This window comes from Papio anubis, chromosome 7 (genome assembly GCF_008728515.1).
Source record: "Papio anubis isolate 15944 chromosome 7, Panubis1.0, whole genome shotgun sequence".
In the NCBI taxonomy this organism is placed as follows: domain Eukaryota; kingdom Metazoa; phylum Chordata; class Mammalia; order Primates; family Cercopithecidae; genus Papio; species Papio anubis.
The window spans coordinates 11,687,305-11,694,724 of record NC_044982.1 but is presented as its reverse complement, the minus strand read 5'-3'; positions in this window follow the sequence as shown (position 1 = coordinate 11,694,724).

Sequence of the window (7,420 nt, the reverse complement as noted above, 5' to 3'; positions counted from 1 at the left end):
CTCATGGCCACACGACTTCTCAGACAGCCTCATGGCTCAGGCTTCCGCGGCCGAGGCTTTGCAGTCCTGTATGAACTTGCTTACATCACTGCCTCACTCTGCCTCAGCATCTTCTTCAAGGAAAGTGGTGATAACACCCATGTTTCAGGGTCATTATGAAAGTAGGTGACACGTGGACTGCAGAGTGTCCCTATTGATGAGGAGGAGCAGGGCACCCGGAGTGGGCAGGCGCAGAAGGAAGAGGGAAATGCTGTCCACTTTCCCTGGCTGATTCTATCATACAAACCAGCATCTTGGAGTTCAAGGGACTTTGGAAATGACTCCTTTCCCAGTTTTCTAACTAAGGCCCAGGTTGCTGAGCAGAGACACAGATCTACATCCTCAGGGTAAGAAATCCTGGCTCTAGCAGGAGGCATCAAGGGCTGCCTGCCTGCAGCAAAAGATCCACAACATCCCTCTCCCGGTTCCCCAGTCTGGCACCATCATCACTACCATCACCCTACGTTGCACTCATGCATACATGTGCCCCGCACACATATTCACAGGTGCACACTCTCCTACTCACATGCGCACACTAACTCACAATTACCCATGCACGCACACACACACTGACTTCAACAATACTACCTGCATGCACACACATGCTCACATGAGCACACACCTCCTCCCTCCACACACACCTATGTGCATGTACTCTCACACACAGACCTATGGGCGCACACCTACCTACATACACCCACATGCCTATCCACATGCAAACACACTCATGCATGCACACACACCTACCTGTGCCCACACACATGTTCTAAGATACACCTACCTGTGAGCCGACTTGCACACGCACACACATACACACTCAGCCATGTATGAACACACGCAAATGCAAACCTATATAAAAAGAACACAGGTACTTTGTACGCTGTGTTTACTGTGAGAATGAAAATGCGATGGTTAGGCGCTCAGCAGTCCTTGCTCTGTCACTTACTAGCTGGGTAGTCTTAGGCAGGTCACTTCCACTCTCTCTGCCTCAGTTTCCGCATCTGTGAAATGGAACTATTAGTAGCACCTTGCTCAAAGGTTGTTGTTGAAGATCACTTGGCACAGGGTACAGTACACAGTGAGTGTCCAATAAATGGCAGCTTTTAGTGGCACCGTGTGTCCCCCAAACCTTCTTAGACTCTGGAAGCTTTCTTTTCAAATTTGCAATGACTACATTTCCTCAAAAAATCCATGTGGTGTGTGTTTCATGTTTATGGAGGCAAAATATGGCATTGACCTTGCACCAACCAGGGGAACAGAAAACTCAGGTGGCTGCTGGTACCAAGTTCCTCCGACGTGCAAGTTCTGGGGGAGACGTGACCCAGTGCGCCTACCCCATCCTCCACGTCACTCCCCGCTCCACACAGCGCGCTTGCTTGGTGATCTCACCCTTTGTCAACCCAAGAACAGTCATCGCATTGTTTCATCCTCAGCCTAACTCGACTCCCTTTACATTTTTACCGCTAAATTGAATCTACTGCCAGTAATCTAATTTACATTTGAAGGCACACACAATGCCAACACGACCAAATGCCAATAAAATTTCTAGTAAAACCCATAAATGGCTCGGTGCTTGTGTTTATGGAAATCTTAGCCAGCTCTTGCCTTAAGAACCCTGCAGCCCAGAGTCCCAAATCACTCCCATATGACTGCGAGACACTCTGGACGCCCCTGGCAATGGGGGATGAGGCCTTTCTCCAGGACCTCAGAGGTGCTGCCCTGACCAATGGAAGTGGGTGGGAGAGGGCAGGGCCGGGGGTGGGGCTGGCTTCGAGTCAGGTGCACACACCTGCTGAAGTCAGGGCAGCATCCCCTGCCTCTCTCCATTTTGCCCCATCTGCCTGCATCTGGCCACGTAGTCCGGGCCACTTGCAGGAGCAGTGGCCACCTCACTCGGGTTTCTGGAATGACAAATGAGAGAAAATTACTCTACTTAATAATTCACTCTCCCCTCCTGAGTCACCCTGTCCCATCTGTTGAGTGCATTACAAGCATCCCATAGACTCATCAAAGCGTAGATTCTCAACTTTGAAGGAAACTCCAGGGGAACCCAGTCTTTCTTTCAATAATGGTTTGAATCATGATAAAAATCAAAGCAAGTACCTATTGAGGATTTAGACTGTGTCAGGCACTGTTCTAAGTACTTTACATGCATTAACTCAGTGAATCCTCCCAGCAGCGCTGTGTGGCAGGGCTTTTGTTTTTTTCACGTAACTGATGATGACACGGAGGCACTGTCACTAGCGGCAAAGATGGGGTTTGCACTCTGGTTGTTTGGCTCCAGAATCCACACACTTGGCTACCATAATATTCTGCCTCTCATCTCCATGGAAGAAGCATCTGCTATTTGCTAAACTAGGAACCAAGTCCTTTACATATCTTAGCACTGAGCTCTGCAACAGGTCCATGATACAGTACTGCGGGTCCCAGAGAAGGGAATCACACTGCAGACAAGATGAGCTACATAATTTTTCGGGCCCAGGGAGAGTAAAAATTCAAGGCCCTTTGTTAAAAAATGATTAAGAATTTCAACACAGCAGCAGCAGAGCAGAAAGCCAAGTATGGGTGCTGTGCACTGCCCACAGGCATCCACCTTGTGGATTTGCTGGTCCAGCTTTTGACTATTTCAGGACCTGAGGTTCAGAGGGCAGAGTTAACCACACTCCTCAGTTCATGGCCATGGGTCCCCATTGGCCATGCTAGGTTCCGTCTAGATTGATGAACTGATCAATGTGATCCCTTTTTACCACATTTCCTACCTCTACCCCTCCCATTTGGGTAAAACATGTTTTATTAGTTTTATATGCATGTAATATTACTGCACATAAATATGATCATGCTATAGATACAATGCTGGTTTTTGTTTTCATTCTCCATGTGTTCATGCTCTATGCTCCATGTAGCTATGTGTCTACCTCTCATGCTCTTGGTATTCCATAGTGTGCATCTAGAGTGCTTTGTTTTTTTGAGAAGGGGTCTCACTCTATCATCCAGGCTGGAAGTTGGAAGTACAGTGGTGCGATCTCTGCTCACTGCAACCTCTGCCTGCCAGGTTTGAGAGATTCTTCTGCCTCAGCTTCCCGAGTAGCTGGAACTACAGGCATGCACCACCACACCCCGCTAATTTTTGTAATTTTAGTAGAGACAGGGTTTCACCATGTTGACCACGATGGTCTTGGTCTCTTGACCTCATAAGCTGTCCTCCTCGGCCTCCTGTAGTGCTGGGATTACAGGTGTGAGCCACAGTGCCCGGCCACTTTCTTAATCCATTCCCCAGTGATGCACATATAAGTTGCCTCCAGTGGCCTTAGACCTGATCGACGATGTGATGAATATCCTCTTAAATATCCCCTTCTGGATGTGTGTTTGGATTTCTCTGGATCAACACTGGGGAGTGGGATTGCTGGGTCATAGGAGATAGATAGAATTAATTTGATTGAGTCCTGCCAGGTGACCTTCCAGGATGATACTCCAAGGCCAAGCATGAAAGCTCCTACCTCCCCCCACCATGCCAGTGCTGTGCTCTTTCCTGACTTCTTGTTCTTGCTAATCTGGTGAATGTAAAGTGATATCACATTGCATATCAATTGCCAATCATCGAGTTACTAATGAGAACATCCTTCACATGCCTGTCGTCTTTGGGGCTTCTCTGGTTGCGTTAACTGGCTCGTGTTCTTGCCTGCTTTTCTACTGGGATTCTCACAGATTTTGTGGCAGATTTCAATGGTTAATTTTATATTCCAAGATATCAATTCATTTTTATTTATTTTAATTTTTTGAGACTCTGTTGACCATACTGGAGCGCAGTGGCAGAATCTTGGCTCATCGCAACCTCCCCCTCCCAGGTTCAAGTGATTCTCGTGCCTCAGCTGCCCGAGTAGTGGGATTACAGGTGCAAGACACCATGCCCACGTAATTTTTGTATTTTTGGTAGAGAAGGGGTTTTACCATGTTGGCCAGGCTGGTCTTGAACTCCTGACGTCACATGATCCACCCACTTCAGCCTCCCAAAGTGCTGGTATTACAGGCATGATACGCTGCACCCGGCCTCGGTCCATTTTTAATATTAGACATGACATACATTTTCTCCCTTTGTGTCATTTATCTATTAACTTTGTTTATGTTGCCTTTCATTGAACAAAATTCCTTAATTTTGATGTACTCAGACTGATCAGTTGTTTTTCCATATGGTCTGTATTATAGGGGTATACTTTGGAAATTCCTTCTTTGTTCTAGGTCACCAAAATATTCTCCCATAATTTCCTTTATTATACTTACGATTTGTCTTTCACACTTAGACTTTTTTCATTTATGGTTCAACTTTGCTTACAACGTTAGTTAGGTATCAAATTCTATTTTTCTCTATGTAGCGAAGCAGTTTTTCAGACGCCGTCTCCTAAACAGTTCTTAAACGTGTTTTAAGAATAAAACTTTTTTTAAGAAATGGTGTGCTCTATTTTTAGTTTACTTCCTCAGCACTTTAAGGCTTTATTGCTCTTAAGAGTAATTAAATTGTATTTTCTGATGTATTTATTTAGTTAGTTAGTTAGTTTTGTTGCCCAGGCTGGAGTGCAGTGACACAATCTCGGCTCACTGCAGCCTCGGCCTCCAGGAATCAAGTGATTCACCTGCCTCAGCCTCCTGAGTAGCTGGAACCACAGATGTGTACCTCCACACCCACCTAACATTTGTGTTTCTCATAGAGAAGGGGTTTTGCCATGTTGCTCAGGCGGGTTTCGAACTCCTGAGCTCAGGTCATCTGCCTGCCCCAATTTCCCAAAGTGCTGGGATTATAGGAATGAGCCACTGCCTATTATTTCCAATAACATAATAAGTACCTGTCAATCAACACCCAAGGCACAGAAGAGCTTAACAATACCCACCATTTAACAATACGGTCCTTCCTACAACCCTACACCCAATCTTGCATTAAACTGATCCCCTCCTGTTCTGCTGAGGCACCTCTGTAGGAGCTCTTTCAATGGACATTTGACCTTTGTCCTCCTGTGCCCCTGACCTCACTATCTCGGGAGACAGCTTCGTCTACTCTTGGATAACTTTACTGCTAGAAAGTTCTTCTTTAGATAGACTCTAAAATGACTCTCGGTAGCATTTCTAGCAACTTTTGACTACCCAGAGAATGTTGTACCCAGTTCAACCTTCCCAGGACTGTCTTTGACTATTTTAAAGACATTGCTTTTGGGATTTGTTTTTTGTTTTTTTGTTTTTTGTTTTTTTAACCTTTGAGTTTTCTTTTCTTGAAGTTAATCAGTCCCCGATATTCGTCCAGCTGCCCTCATGTGATTCCATCTCAAGTCCCTGGCTCCCTCTTCTCTGCACCTTTCCAGCCTGCCAGTGCTTCTTTTTTTTTTTTTTTTTTTTGAGACAGAGTCTAGCTCTGTCGCCAGGCTAGAGTGCAGTGGTGTGGTCTCACTGCAGCCTCTGCTTCCAACGTCTGCCTCCTGGGTTCAAGCGATTCTCCTGCCTCAGCCTCCCGAGGAGCTGGGACTACAGGCATGCACCACCATGCCCAGCTAATTTTTGTATTTTCAGTAGAGACAGGGTTTTACCATGTTGGCCAGGATGATCTCAATCTCTTGACCTCATGATCTGCCTTGGCATCCCAAAGTGTTGGGATTACAGGCATGAGCCACCACTCGTGGCCCAATGCTTCTCTTAAGTGGCAGAGCTCAGACTTGAAGACAATTCTCCAAGAATAATAAAAACAGGGTTGAGTGGGAGAAAACAGCCTCCTTCATTTAAAATGTTATACATCCATGTATGCAACCTAAGCAGGCATTAACTCCCTTAGCTGATACCTTATAGCAGGAATCACCTTGAATTAACTGTTGGCCAAAACTCTTTTTCTGCACACAAGTTATTGCCAAATTCTAACTCCTTATCTTGTCTTTGAGTGGCTGAGATAACTGGCTTCTTCCTTTCAGCTGAGAGACTTTCTCTCCAACGTTCACTTCCTTTCATTCATAAACTCAATGAATATTTATTAAGTAATTACTGTGTAGCAGACCTTAGAGTGATAGGAAAGGACATACCCCATTGCAGCCCATTCTCCATGGCAAGGATTCATGAATTTTGCTTCCAGAAAATTAAACGAACCTGAATCCATTTATGAATTCATCAACTTTACAAGCATATGTTGAACCTCTACTGTGGGCAGATACTTCCTCCACTCCCTTTTCTTCACCCCCCCGGGTGAGGAGCAGTAGAGGAGAGGGAGGGGGGAGCACAGCCCGGGCTTTTGGTGAAAGTCACATTCACTGACCAGAACCCAGAGCCAGCTCCCAAGTCTGAGAGTCTCCCAGCAAGACGCCTTCCTCTCTGGCCCCAGGAGTGTGACACCCAGACCCTTGCTGGCCCTTCCACCACTTCAAGGGGCACTGCTGAACCCGGGGAGAGCAGGGAAAGCCTTGTCGGTGTCTCTGGGAGAGAAGTTGTGCTCCAGTCTGAGACTTCCCTTCCAGCGCCTCTGCCAGCCGGCACTGGAGATTGGAGCTGCTGGGGCCAGCGCCGCATAGGATACACGTGGAAAGTGAGGCGTGTAAACACCACGCAGTGAGGCTGGGACAGACGGCCTCAGCTCACTTCACCCCCCAAGGCAGTTTCCTGCATGGAGGTTGCGGAAGGGCCGGGGTAGGAGAGGGATGTGGGCCTCCTTTTTGGACTGGACATGGACAGCAGCCCTGAAGAGCCAGAGCGGTCCAGGGAAGTGAGGGGTTTCCGCAGGGGATGGTGAGCTCTGGGCATGGGAGAGGATCTCACAGAAGTGGGAGTGGCCAGTAACAGGAAGCTGCTGCACCAGGGCAGAGACCAGAATCTTCAGGCTTGGGCTCTGGGACACACCGGGGAGGACTGAGCAGGTGGCCAGGCAGACCAGAGAGTCATGTGTTGGAAGAGACATAATCACCTCTTGTTTAGGAAAAGTTCCGCTTGGACCCACTCTCTCCTGCCTCCCTGTGCAGCCCCTCTGCGGCCCAGGCCACCTGTGGTCAGCTCTCCACACATCGTTCTTCTCGGCAGCCTAGCACTTTGCTGCGAAAGGGCGGGACACAGGCCAGCAAAACTGCCTGGCAGCTTATAAGACATGCAGAACCTCAGGCCTCACACTGGACCTACCAAATGAGAATTTGCATTTTGTTTTGTTTTGTTTTGTTTTGTTGGAGACAGAGTCTTGCTCAATCGACCAGTACAGTGGCACGATCTCGGCTCACTGCAGCCTCCACCTCCGGGTTCAAGTGATTCTCCTCCCTCAGCCTCCTGAGTAGCTGGGATCATAGGCGTGTGCCACCATGCCTGGCTCATTTTTGTATTTTTAGTAGAGACCGGGTTTCACTATGTTGGCCAGGCTGGTTTCAAACTCCTG